Source organism: Triturus cristatus, chromosome 7 (assembly GCF_964204655.1).
Source record: "Triturus cristatus chromosome 7, aTriCri1.1, whole genome shotgun sequence".
NCBI lineage: Eukaryota > Metazoa > Chordata > Amphibia > Caudata > Salamandridae > Triturus > Triturus cristatus.
In genome coordinates this window covers 736,488,703-736,502,876 of record NC_140590.1, presented here as the reverse complement: position 1 = coordinate 736,502,876, position 14,174 = coordinate 736,488,703, and the positions used below count along the sequence as shown (strand labels likewise).

At 44.1% G+C, this 14,174-nt stretch overlaps 1 protein-coding gene across 2 annotated transcripts in view; it reads right to left on the bottom strand.

Moving 5' to 3' along the window:
* The window catches only part of RBFOX3 (RNA binding fox-1 homolog 3), a 2,040,484-nt gene that overhangs the window by 1,539,627 nt on the left and 486,683 nt on the right, over positions 1 to 14,174 (bottom strand). The gene's annotated exons all lie outside the window — the stretch shown is intronic.

The window sequence follows — 14,174 nt, the reverse complement described above, 5'->3', positions numbered from 1 at the left end:
AGACCACTAGGTACCTCCAGTAAGCGCCACAGAGCTGCGTTGCAGAGAGGTGTAAAAAGTGGCACGGCCTGGACCACCTCACTGCAATGCAGCTCAGTGGTGCTTACTGGAAGCACCTGGTGGGCTAGTTAGCCCCCAGGGGCCCTCAGGATTGAAGGGGAATTATTTCCCCAACTTAAAACGCGCCACAGGGCTTGTTTGCACACGTTAACTCAGGCCCCGTCCCCTCCCTTCACCACTGTGTAAACATGCCCTGTGGCCGTTTTTAGTTGGGAGATTAAGTTAATTTGAATCCTGAGGGTCCCTAGGGTCCAACTAGCCCACTAGGTACCTCCAGTATGCGCCACAGAGCTGTGTTGCAGAGAGGTGTAAAAAGTGGCACGGCCTGGACCAACTCTCTGCAATGCAGCTCAGTGGCGCTTACTGGAAGCACCTGGTGGGCTAGTTAGCCCCCAGGGGCCCTCAGGATTGAAGGGGAATTATTTGCCCAACTTAAAACGCGCCATAGAGCGTGTTTGCACACGTCACCTCAGGCCCCGCCCCCTTCCTTCCCCACTGTGTAAACATGCCCTGTGGCCATTTTTTAAGTTGGGAGATTAAGTCCCCTTGAATCCCGAGGATCCCTAGGGGAAAAATAGCCCACTAGGTACGTCAGTAAGCGCCATTGCAGAGAGGTCTAAAAAGGGGCACGGCCTGCACCACCTCTCTGCAACGCAGAGCAGTGGCACTTACTGGAAGCACCTGGTGGGCTAGTTGGCCCCCAGGGTCCCTCAGGATTGAAAGGGAAGTATTTCCCCAGCTTAAAACGCGCCACAGGGCGTGTTTGCACACGTCACCTCAGGCCCCGTCCCCTCCCTTCACCACTGTGTAAACGCGCCCTGTGGCCGTTCTAAGTTGAGAGATTAAGTCCCCTTGAATCCTAAGGGTCCCTAGGGTCAAACTAGCCCACTAGGTACCTCCAGTAAGCGCCACAGAGCTGCGTTGCATAGAGATGTAAAAAGGGGCGTGGCCTCAGAACACCTGTCTGCAACGCAGCTCCCTGGCACACACTGGAGATACCTGTTGGCCCTCAGTATTGAAGGGGAATTAATTCCCCAACTTACAACTGGCCAGGGGGCACGTTTGCAGAGTGCTGCAAGGAGGGGGCGTGGCCTCTAGCGCAATGCCGGTCTTTTTTTTTTTTAAGAAGGAGGGCTGTGTGGCCCCCCTTCTTTTTCTAATTTACTGGCCCTGGGGACCCCATCCCCCAGGGCCTGCACCCTAATTTCTTTTGTTGAAAAAAATTAATTTGGCCCTCTCAAGGCCTTAATCGGCCCCGGGGACCCCAACCCCCGGGTCATGGCCATTTTTTAATTTAAATTCTTTAGGAGGGGGCTGCGTTGCCCCCCTCCTCAGGCCACTTATGGCTCCGGGGACCCCATCCCCCGGGGCCGGCCTTTGTTTTTTATTATTTTAAAAAGATATATATTTATAGAAACACCTAGGACATGCTGGACAAACCGTATGTACCTATCACCATGACGATTTGCGTGATATTCATTAAAAGGCAACTATGCATAGAATGAATCCACATGTAATGTATTTACACCGCTAGTGAAGCTCTGACGTGTCTGACGCCCTACCGTGCCTAATTCCGGCGCCCCCGCCGGTGGGTACTCTCCAAGTAGACACCCTTGTCGTTTATTTATACAAACATGGGTAGCTATTGACGGGCACATTTAATATACACACACACCAAGGCATTCAAAGGGGATTCGACAAAAATTCGACCAAACTATGCAAGAAACCCCCCTCACGGTTAATAAAAAACACATCCTCCGCCGGATGTGTAATACTTTTTATTTTACTCTCTGGAAAGGAGACAAACCTCACTTGAGAGTCACAGCGTGCTCCTGGCTGAGCCCAATGCTGTGTTACACCCACCAGTGCCCGCCGATTGCCTCACACCTCTGTGTTGTATTCCACCAGCAAGTGCGTATGCTATGACACTCTCTAGCCCATGTGCACTGTAACACCACCCCGTGAATATATCATGCCACACTTGCCTTCGCACAGGTTATATTGCCCCATCTAACGTGTCTTCCTCGATGTGTATGTTATAACGCACAGCGCTATGCCATACATATTACAATCTGGGATCCATATCTTTGTCACAGTGCATATGCAACGTTACACTCCCCAGCACATATTTTATATTACAACTTTAGAGACTAGTTATGTTACACAACACTGCCCTGTGCATATTACACTCCAAGGCGCATATCGCATAGCACGCACTAGTGCCTGTGCTATCTTGCGCTCTCCAATGAATCTGTCATTGCACACAATGTATTGCATATTACATTTCACGCCCCAGTTCATCTTATATCACACTTTTTGGTGCATAGTTTATACCATATACTACATCTAGTTTTCATTTTCAATCGTGCTCTCAGGTCTATGTTCTATATAACACTGCGTCCACCTACCCTTTTCACGGGCATTACATTTTGCGATGGGGGTTGAGGGTCAGGGGGTGTTTCTGGCAAGTGAGCCCGGAGTCACAGTCACAAACGTCCTCTTCTTCTTGAATAAAAGTGAGATTATGCTGCATACTTGTTCATATTTTAACTAGTTCACACATTTTAAAAACAATAAAGTTCCTAATACCCACCTTCTCTGAACAGTTAGCTTGCTGCCCCATCCACCTCCTCCCTTTCCTCTGTTGTCTGAATCCATGGACTAGCCTCCTCCCTCCTGCCATGCATGGTCTGATGTGCTGCCACTGCCCTCCATTTAGCATGATGTACCAGTCCACTCCTCCTGCCCTCCATTGCCCAATTCTATGGCCCATCATTGACCTCCTGCTTAGCCTCTGTGCTTAGATTGCTGCCCCTATTCTCCTTCCCCCTGCCCTCCGATGTCTTTGTGCATGCCCCTGCTCCATCCTTTTTGCCCACTATGTACCATGGACCTGCCACTCCTATCTACTCTGAGTGTTCTGTTGAGCTGCCACTCCCCTCCCACCTGCCTAGCATTGTCAGATGACTGTAACCTGTCCCTGCCACCTCCACCCTGCCTGTCCACATGTCATGCCCCTATCCCCTTCCTCCTGTCCTCCATGGTCCATTTTACTGCCACACCCTTCTGCCCTCCCTGATCTGTTGTGCTGCAACTGCTCCTCCTGCCTGCCCCACGCGGTCTGTTGTGAGGCCCCTTCCCCTGAACTCTCTTGTCTGTGCCCAGCTCCTGACCCTCCCTTCTATCCTCCATGGTCCTTTGTGCATGCTCCTGCACCCTCCTTCTTGCCCATCATAGCCATTGTGCTGCCACTAACCCTCCCGCTTGCCATGCATGGTCTTCTGTGCTGCCATGGCCCCTCCCACCTTCCCTGTGTGGTCAGCTAGCTGCCCCTGACCCCTCCCACCTTCCCTCCATGGTCTGTATGTATGCCACCATAGTCTCATTGTTGCTCTCCATGGTGTGTTTTGTTTCTAGTGCCCATCCTGCCTGACCTCCATGGTCATCTTGCTGCTCCTGCCCTGCCTCCGAGTCCTTGCCCCCAGCCCTCTGTTTCCATGTGCAGACCCCCTATTCCCTCCCTCCTGGCTTGTCTGTTCCATTGTAATTCCCCTGATCCGTCCCTCCTGCCCTTTATGGTCTGTTATGCTGCAGCTTTCTCTCCTGTCTGTCCATTATGGTCAGCTAGCTACCATTGCCTCTTTCCCATCTGTTCTCTGTTGTCCATGTGCATGGTCCTGTCCCCTCCCTATTGCTTTCTATGGATTGTTGTGCTGCACTCCCGACCCGCATACGCTGTGTGGTGTATTGTGCTGCTGCCATCCCTGATGCCTGCCCTGTAGGGTCAGTTTGGTGCACCTCTCCATGTCTCTCCTGTCCTCTGTTATCCGAGTCCATGTCCCTACCCCAATTCCTCCTGCCTACCATGATTCAATGTACCATACGTGCGAACATTTTGAACTTGGTAAGAGGGAGATTTTGAAAAAACTGGGGTATTGATTTTCCCCTTTGAGTTACATTGAAAAGGGGGAGATTGAAGACAGGAGACAGATCAAATAAAGCCCATTTGAGCTTAAAAACATTGGACGTTTCCTGGCTGAAACGGGTCTGTTGGCATGTATGGTTGTACTACCACTGCCTCTTCCTTCTGCCCACAATGGTCTATTATATTGCCACAGCCTCTCTTGCCAGTCCTGTATTGTTGGTTTGTTGCCCCTGCCCCCCTTTCCACTACCCTCCATAGTCTGTTGTGCTGCCACTGCCCTTCCTGCCTGCCCAGTGTGGTCAAATTGTTGCCTCTGCACTCTCCTACCTGCCTTCAATGTTCAGAGTCCGTGCCCCTGGCCTCTGCCTCTCAACAGTATCCTATGAACAACTAGATTGCTAACATTCTATATTTATTACAAAAGTGTGGAACGCCTGACGTCATCTTGATGTAATCAAAACTGTAATACCTAGAGTATTTCCTTTAGAAATTACATATATGAGTGGGTCTTATTTGCATCAAAATTATGGTTAGTGCTCTAAAAAACTAAAATGAGGACATATTTTCTGAGTTTTCAAATAGCGACAAAGAACTTTTAAATTATTTGTAATCTTTATGTTTTTTTATCCAGTTGACCACTTGATTAAATGTTGCACCTAGGGGAGAGGATGTGGTGTTACTTCCAGAGCTGCAGACTTTGCAACTGGGGAACCAGGTTGGAGTTTCTGCTTCAGCTCAACATTCTGTGATTGTGGTCAAATCACTTAATCTCCCCATGCCTACAACCAAAATGAATTTGATCTTGTGTGATGTAACCAATGCTCATGTAAAGCATTCCAATACCTGACAAGTCTGCACTATATAAAACTGCAAATACACAACAAATAAGTGTTTTGCACACTTCTGTCATTGGGCTACATGTGGGCTACATCTGGGTGATATTTGTGCTGCATTTAGGCTCTTTTGTGTCTGGTGACCATCTTGGGAGATTTATTTGTTATGAAGTTTCCTAATTTCCTCATTTACTGCAGTCTCCTCAGTAGGAAATGCTTTCAGTTTTTTACTTTGATTCCATCAAGAAGGATTTGAGAAGTCACTCAAAATGTGCCCTAATTTTTCTTTCTTCAGCACTAATCATAATTTCTATGGCAAAATGAACCCCCTCATTGTGTTCCGTTTTAAATTAAATGTTTTAAGTGTTACCAGTTTATTCCAATCAAGATGGCTTCAGGTGTGCCATACTTTTGTCATAAGTAAGACAGTAAACGCTCTAGTTGTTCTTAAGAACACTCTGGGACATTCTGTCATTAGGCTATACTTGGGCTACATCTGGGTGATATTTGGGCTACATTTGGGCTCTTTTGTCTCTGGTGGCCATCTTGGGAGATTTATTTGTTATGAAGTTTCCTAATTTCCTCATTTACTGCAGTCTCCTCAGTGGGAGTACTTTCAGTTTTTTATTTTAGTACCATCAAGAAGGCATTCAGATGTGTCACACATTTGCCATAAATTCTGAATGTTAGCACTCTAGTTGCTCATTAGATCACTGTAGTAAAGCTACTGCTCACCAGGGAAGTCTGCTGCTGGTATTCAAAGTGCATGCTTCAGTCTGCATGTCAGAATTTTTTTATGACATAGAAGAGGATTTGAGAAGTCAAAATGTGCCCTAATTTTTCTTTCTGCAGCACTAATCATACTTTCTATGGCAAAATTAACCCCCTCATTTTGTTCCTTTTTAAATTAAATGTTTTAAGAATTACCACTTTATTCCAACCAAGATGGCTTCAGGTGTGCCATACGTTTGTCATAAGTAGGACTGTTAGCGCTCTAGTTGTTCTTTAGAACACTCTGGGAAGCTGCAGTAGAACACAAAGTAATCAACTGACAGTCTCTACCCTTGTTGGATGTACATGTTTTACTGAGAATGTCAGACTTCATTCTCACATGACTGAGAAAGATAATGTGAATTTACAGAAAATATGCTCTCAGTTAGCTTATAGATCAACTTCCAAACCTCTGTGGGAAAAGCATGAGAAAATAGTTTTCTCTCAAACATGATTCATGATATCACAGCAGAAGGCTTTTTCACATGGGAAAATCACCTTAGAACACACCACAATTCCTAAAATGAGTATGGTACCATCAACAAATGATTTATAATGTAACTAAAGTCTTAAAACCTTCTATTAACTGCAATGCTTTTTAATGAGGTGCTATCATGTATATTGGTCCCAAGATGGCTGCCAACACTTCTTAGATAAAGTGCTGACAGCCAATCAGATCTCACGATGAGATGTGTGGTTAGGCTCCGCCCAGATATATATGTGATTTTACTTTTGATTTTCTCAAGAACTACTGAACGGATTTACACCATTTAAGCAAAAGGCACATGCCTGACCTGAGGACTACCTCTTTGCTAAATTTCAAGTAATTCTGTTCAGCCGGTCGGGCTGTACCTTCGACTAAAGGTCCTATGGGAAAATGCATGGGGAAAACACGTTTTGGGACCCCCCTTTTTGCTCAGCCCCCGCTTGGCGAATCACCCCGAGACTTTCAGGGTAGGAGCTGAGCGGAGCGCCCCATTAGTTTTGAAAATGTCACGAAGATAAGTCAACCGGCGCCAAAGTTATTCAAAATAGAATTTTCAGATTTCCTATGGGAACTCGGTCCTAACGACCGCCAGTAGATAATATATAGATATATATATATATAGTAACCTTAGAGAACAAGTTATAGCTTCTTGGGATAACTGCAACTATAACTGGGGAATTTCTGTGTTTTTTAGAGTTTAAAACATTACGTTGTTACTGAACATCTCACCTAACTATAACATTACTTTAACCTTTGTGTTTTCAGTGAATGTCTAGGTTTTTTAAGAATGGAAAGTAATATTTAATTACCATAAGTAAATCCAACCCCGCCTGTGGCCAGGCCCAGCGGCCAACTCCCGACATGCAGCCAATTCCCACTGAGCATGGCCTTTGGCTTTGCACAGTGGGGGATTGACCACATGATCTGGCCTTCAGCCAGTGCATGGCGGGGGTTGGCCACAGTGCCTGGCCCAGGAGACCCCATACCCCAGGGCCTTTTCTCTTTTTTTAATTAATTTTATTAGGTGAGGCCCCAGGCTCCCGTAGACCCAGCTGGCTCCCCCATGCAGTGGGAGATGTCATTACACCCACCCAAAGGGAGCAATTACTAATGTTGATCCCTGTGGGAACAGCAATATTTCGATCCGTTTCCCTGCCCACATCAGTGCAGGTAAACAGATCAAAATTCCACTCCCAGTGGACTTGGTGTTTGCTCCCGCTTGGCAGGAGTTTTGAAAATGCTCCCACCAAACGAGAGCAAATACAGGTTTCCCTGCATGCCAATGTGAGCAGAAAAAACGCTATGTACAGGAGGTGGGTGCCCCAGGACATAGCATGCGAGATGGCCCCAGGGACTTTAATAGCTTGGGGGGGCATGCAGCCCCCTCCAAATTTGAAGTAATTTCGGCCTTGGGCAACCTGAGGCCTTTAGAGGCATGGGGAGGGAGTCCACGCGGCCCCCCTCCGCAGTTAGTACATTTTCAGCTCTGAGACTAGACTCCCCAGGGCTTTTAGAGGCTCAGGAAAAGCAGAAGGGCAGCCCCCTCCCATATAAACTGATTTCATCCCCGAGTCCCGGGTGGGCTCCTCGGGGCCTTTATTGGCTCATAGCCCCTCTCCCCTTTATGTATACAGCCTGAGGGGAAGCTCCCCGGTGCTTAAACTCTTTTTGACCCCAGAGGAATTTCCTCTGAGTCCCCACCTCATGGGGTCTAGGGGGTCAGGGTATTCCTACCCCTTTATACAAATTTTCTTTTTTTACTTCGGTACACACAACTAAGTCATAGAGTCCTTTAATGGCTGGCAGCAACATTTTTCTCATGTTGCTGACAGCCAATAAGAGCACCCTGGGCCAATCAGAACGCTCCATGTTTAAATTGGCGCTCTGGCGAGAGCCTCTCATTCTTTAGCCGACCCAACCGTCCACATATACAATTTTTTTTTACCCTTAATTTCTCAAAAACGACTAAACGGATTACACCAAATCACAAAAGGCACAATCAGAGGAGCAAGATCCAGCCTCCTACCAAATGTGGTGTAATTCCATTCAGCAGTTTTATCAGTTTAACGACGTCTATGGAAAAGGCATGAAGATTTTGCGTATTGGGATACCCCTTTTCTTATTTGCCCCTGCTCGGCGGATCACCCCAAGCATTTCATACTCAAACTAGTCAAAAGGTGGAACCTGTTTGGAAAGTGTTTGTGGAGATTCAGAGGTGCCAAAGGTATTAGAAACACAAAAAATGCTTTTCCTATAGAACAGCAGACCCAACTATAACTACCTAGTGGCAACCGCCATTAGGTAATATAATTATATGCAAATAGCAAAATATCATATTAGCTCCGTAGGCCAACATATGGTCTGTTTTATTTTACTCATATCTTTTAAGTTTATTAATAGCATAGTGCAATAAGCCTCTTCTTACCAGGGAGAAAGTTGTGGAATTGCTTAATACAACAATGAAGGAGAAGGTGAGAAGATACAAAACAAACATGTTTTGCACAGCGGCGGCTATGGTGGAGAAGCGTCGCCCTCCTCCAAAAGCCTCAAAACTTTCAAAATTAAACGTTTTAATTTTCGGTCAAGAGCCGAGTCTTGGGGGCTGTCATGTGGGTTTGGCCAGCCAGCTCAGGACAGCCAAACCGACATGCACACTAAGCTGTCTCCAACCCGAGCTGCATTGCCAGGTTGGAGACAGCAATCACAGGCTCCCAGTCTTACTGGGAGTGCCAATCATCGACGCTCAGGCCAATCCTGACACTGCTTTCATGCTGGCTTTTGAGTGTAATCCACATGAAAGTCAGGAACTAGCTACACAACTACTCATACAAAAGCCCTGTCATTCAGGCCCATAGTTATTTGAAAAGAATGATTAAGTCTGCTGGTTGGCAATTCACCACATATATGGCAACTGCCCTCCTTTAGGGAATGATGAACCAGCGGCCCCGCTGCAGTTGAATGACGGCTTGGTGGTAGAGCTGTGTATTGAGTTGCCATTCCCTGTCATGTGTTCAGTAGATGCAGTGGTCATGGCACATTGAATTGGCTGTGTTATTAGTACCATGGAAAGCCTGTTATCTGCCTATTAGACCATTTCCGATGCAGCCCATCTCGGACTGACAGCCAGTCCTTTCCAAGACTCCCAAGTCTCTGCAAGCTAACACTGTAAATTCGCTGGAACAAAGGACTTTCTGCAAAAATCCTAAATGCTTCTCTAATGGAGATTGTTCATTTTCTTTTGCATTTCGGTCTTATTCCATCATCCTTCATAGACATTTTCCCGGAAGGTTCTGCGTGGTGCCCGTGGTGCCCGTGGTGCTGGAGCTAGGTGACTGGGAGCTGCTGCGGCACCCCCAGATAATCTTTGAGGAGTTAGAGGGGAGAAGCAGCCAGTAAGAGGCCTTACTGTTTTTTGCACCATTTGTTTCATGTTGAAATCCACAGGGACAAATGTCATTATCTTCATCTGACAGACTTGCTTTTGACATGAAGATCTATGTTAACCTGCAAACTTGAGGGGGATTTTGTAACTCAGTGCCATTGCTGGAGTAGTGAAGATTGCATAAAGAGAAGGTTATGTACACTACGGTACATAAAATACATATTTGTTTTACTTAGCAAACTTTACACTTGGTTCAAAATATGTCAGCAGTTGTCTCTTAACCCTGATGTGTCATAAGTCAAACAATGACAAATTATTTTAACTGTGTTGCTTACAAGGTTAACACTACGAGGATTCAATATGTCTTAGTTTTCAATATGTACTACTTTTATTTAAATCTGACAATTGCAAACCCTGAGATGACTACACTTTGTGACTTAGAAGACATGCACAATTTATTTCAGGCCTACAATTTCATTTATCTTGCACTTTACACACTGACACTTATTTAGAGTGCTATGCAAAAGTAAAAATGCTCATTAGCTTGTTTTTCTGCTTATATTACCATATGGTGCATGCATTTTAAGTTTAGCAATACTATCTTGTGTGGTTTTACACCATCAAGGTAAAACTGAATCACACCAAGCAAAAATGTATTGAGCACACTTATAGAGCACACTACCATTCTAATGGAGTCTGTATGCGTTGTAACTATTGCCTAAAGGAGGAGATTGGTGTATAAATAAATGTAAGAAAAAGATGGATATAAAGTAAGAGCAGTTCGCCATGGAAGAGAGAAGCCCTAAAGTTTAGGAATAGAGCAGATTTCCGCAGGGAAGGAGTTCCTAGGGATGCCCCCTGTACAATAAAGGCACTGTCACCCTAATTAGCCAACTTTAGGCTGGGATAGGTAATCTAAGTCTCTTACATACACTGAGGAGGCAGCCAGGTGTATATTTCAGAATCGTATTACGAAGGAATAGCTGACCCATGGAAGATTTTTAAACGGGATGCAGGAAGATTTAAACAGAATACGTTTTTGAATGGAGTTAGCGTGGCGTAAGAATGGGGTAAAAGAATCAAACATTTTAAAATTAAAAATGGATCTTACTAGAGCATTTTGTATTTTCTCGAGTCGATAAATGTTGGTTTCGCGAAGGGCCAGATACGTAAAACTGTTGTAATCTAATCTCGCCTCAACAAAAGCATTAGCAGCCATCATTTTATGAGAGGATGTCAGGAAAGACATAATGCATTTTAACATTCTGGTTTGATGGAAACACTATTTGGTTACATTGGAAATCTGGGTTCTAAGCTCCATCTTGTCATCTAGGCTAATACTCAGGTACTTAACATTAAGTACTGGGATTGGGTGGCTATAATGAAGAATTTCAAAGATTCACGTTATTGTATTCTGGAGTTTCAGAGTGGGTCAGATTAATTTGAGGTAATTAATACTTATCCAGTTTACAGTGGTGTTGATTAGGCCATGCACTCCAGTGCTAGTTGTGGGGATCATCCTACAAATGTATTATCAGCAGGTTTGCAAGGGGGCGCGTGTATAGATTGAATAATAGAGGGGAAAGTTAAGAGCCCTGGTGTACCTGCTCCCTTCCGCCAGGCTAAAGTTACAGGGGTTGAAGAGAAAGGGACCATTTGCACGGCTTGGTTTGGAAAATAAAGTACCCAATCCAATTCCAGGCTTTCTCCCGGACATGGAGATGTTGCAATCATTTGCCGAAGCATATTGCGACTGATTGGATCGAACATTGCAGAGAGGACCAGGCAGGAGTAAAATAACCCCTGAACCACCACTGTCAACCACTATTTGAAAATCCTCGATCGCTGAGGTGATGACATACTCAGTCATTTGAGCAACGTCATTTGAAACCGCCTGTGTGGGAGCCGACGTTTGTGGGGCTCAACATATGCTTGTAATTGAACAGGTAATACCTGTTAGAGGGGTTGTCAGGCAAGAGACTGGGCTTTTTTGTAATAGTGGTCTGATGATAGCCCTTTTCATATTGTATGGGATTTCCCCTTTCCTATATTTCTATCATTACGGGTAGAACTGAAGGAATTCAGATAAGAAGCAGGAGAGATGTCCAGCCGTGATGCATAGGGTATACTGGAGTCAATTAGTTTGAGGCATATGACATCAGATATAGGAGTGAACTTTCTCTGAAGAAATCATTTAAAAATGATGCTCTGATTCAAGCTCTGTCATCAACTTCTCTTCCTCTCTGATTTTCTTAATTTTATTCACAAAGAAGCTAGCTAGCGTATCTTGGGAAGGCACCAAGTTGCCTCTGGCTGTAATAGGGCTGAATAATGTTTCAACTGTTTTAAACAGGGATTTATTAGTATTTAGTTCAAAGGAAATCCTTTGTTTAGTTCAAAGGAAATCCTTTGAGAATAGTATCCTTTCGTTTCTTTGTGCATTAAATGGTTATATTTGCACATTTGCTAGGTGTATGCCAATTTATCCTGAAGGGTTTAGGTTTTGCACCAGGTTTTTTCATATTTCCTGAATGCCAATTTATCTTGAAGGGTTTAGGTTTTGCACCAGGCTTTTTCATATTTCCTGAGAATTTTCATTTCTGCTTTGATGGATTCAGAAACCCAGGGATTTGTCAGCTATTTGGTTTTCGTTTCCATTGGGGCAACCTGATCTAGCGTGTCCCTTCTAACATTTTGGAAAAGCTCAAATAGTCTCTCAGGCTTAGTATGGTCATTGCAGATTTCTTGTGTTAAGGGATTACTGTTACATATATTATTGAAGCTTTCTGTTGAAATAACTTTCCATTAGCACTTAGCCTGCATGCTTCTTGGCACAATCAAAATCCCCTTTATTTGGAAAGATACTAAAAATGACCATTCTAAGAGAATTCTAAAGAGGATTAAAATTTGATAAATTTGGAGTTAGAAAAAGATAAGATCCAGGGTGTGACCAGCTAAGTGTGTAGTGCCATTCACCAATTGGTCCAGACCGATTAAATAAAAGGCTCCAGGATTTTAGCATTCTAAGCCCTGTTAATAGCAGATTCTTCTGCCCAGAAATGAAGTCATCTCTGAATAGCGCGTGTGGGCGGGCATGATAATTGCCTCGAGGCAGGAGAAGTAATCTGTGCTCGTTTGGAGGGCGGGTGGTGGTAACTGAAAATAACTCTTATGCTGCAGTACCACCATCAAACAATTATCACAATGCTGGATCTTAATGCAGTTCACATTACAGCATGTGTTACAGCATAGCATGCCTCACTTTTATCAGCTAAATGGTAAATTGGAAGATATACTCTAGATGAAAAAAAATTATTTTTGTAGATTTTACCTCTCAATTGAGTGCAAGGTGAGACTAAGAACCATTGTGTTTCTGTTAATTTTGTAATGATAGCTATTACATGCTGTTTTACTATCTCCTAGGTTTTATTTTTTCTAAAAATGGTATTCATTTATCTTTTGCTTCTTTTTGTGCTATTGTTCAGTGTGTGCACCACGAGCATTAACTCACTGAACTACTGTACCTTTAATTGGCATCCAACTGCTGGGCCGCTGGAATAATGTGGCAGGGGAGGGAAAATAATTATGTAGCAGTGTTGAATAAATTATGCGGCCAGAAGAGAAAATTATATGAAGTACTGAAACACATTTTGTGACAGTATTATCTCATTATATTGTAACGTTTAGGTCTAGTCTAGACAGTGCATGCTCGATCTCTTTGAGAAAGTTTGTTTTCTAGCAGTGAGCCCAAAGGCAGCCCATTGGTCATGGTCACACTCATTCCCCTGGGAAAAAGCCTTTACCATACATGCCTTTACCACACAGGTGCCTTTACCACGCAAGGAAAGCATATAAGGCAAATAATATATTATATATTCATATTTATATGTATACATATTTGTGTGTATGTATTAATTTATATGTATGTAGATATATGTATCTATATATATATAGATATATATCTATATATGCATATATATTGGTATAGCTGATAAGGGTAAATTTAATGTTTAGGGGCAGGTAGTGGTAAAGAGAACTCTAGGGTTTTTAGGGGTGGGTAGTATAGGACGATAAGTGTAAATTTAAGGTTTAACGGTGAGTAGTGATAAAGGGTAGTAAGGGTAATTTTAGGGTTTAGGGGTGGGAGTGGTATATGGTGGTAAGGATAAACTTAAGATTTAGGAGCGGGTAGTGGTAAAAGGTAGTAAAAATAATTTTAGGATTTAGGGGTGGGTAGTGGTAAAGGGTGGTAAGGGTAATTTTAGGGTTTGGGGTGGGTAGTGGTAAAGGGTGGTAAGGATAATTTTAGAGTTTAGGGGTGGATAGTGGTAAAGGGTGATGCAGGTAATTTTAGGGGTTAGGGTGGGTAGTGGTAAAGGGTGGTAAGGATAATTTTAGGGTTTAGGGGTGGATAGTGGTAAAGGGTGGTACAAGTAATTTTAGGGTTTGGGGTGGGCATCAGTGATGGTGTGGGTGGTAAGGGTAATTTTAGGGTCTAGGGTCGGGTAGTGGTATAGGGTGATAAGGGTAATTTTAGGGTTTAGGGGTGGGTAGTGGTAAAGGGTGGCACATGTAATTTTAGGGTTTGGGTGGGCATCAGTGATGGTGTGGGTGGTAAGGGTAATTTTAGGGTCTAGGGTCGGGTAGTAGTATAGGGTGGTAAGGGTAAGTTTAGGGCCTAGGGGTTGGCAGTGGTAAAGGATGTTAAGGGTAATT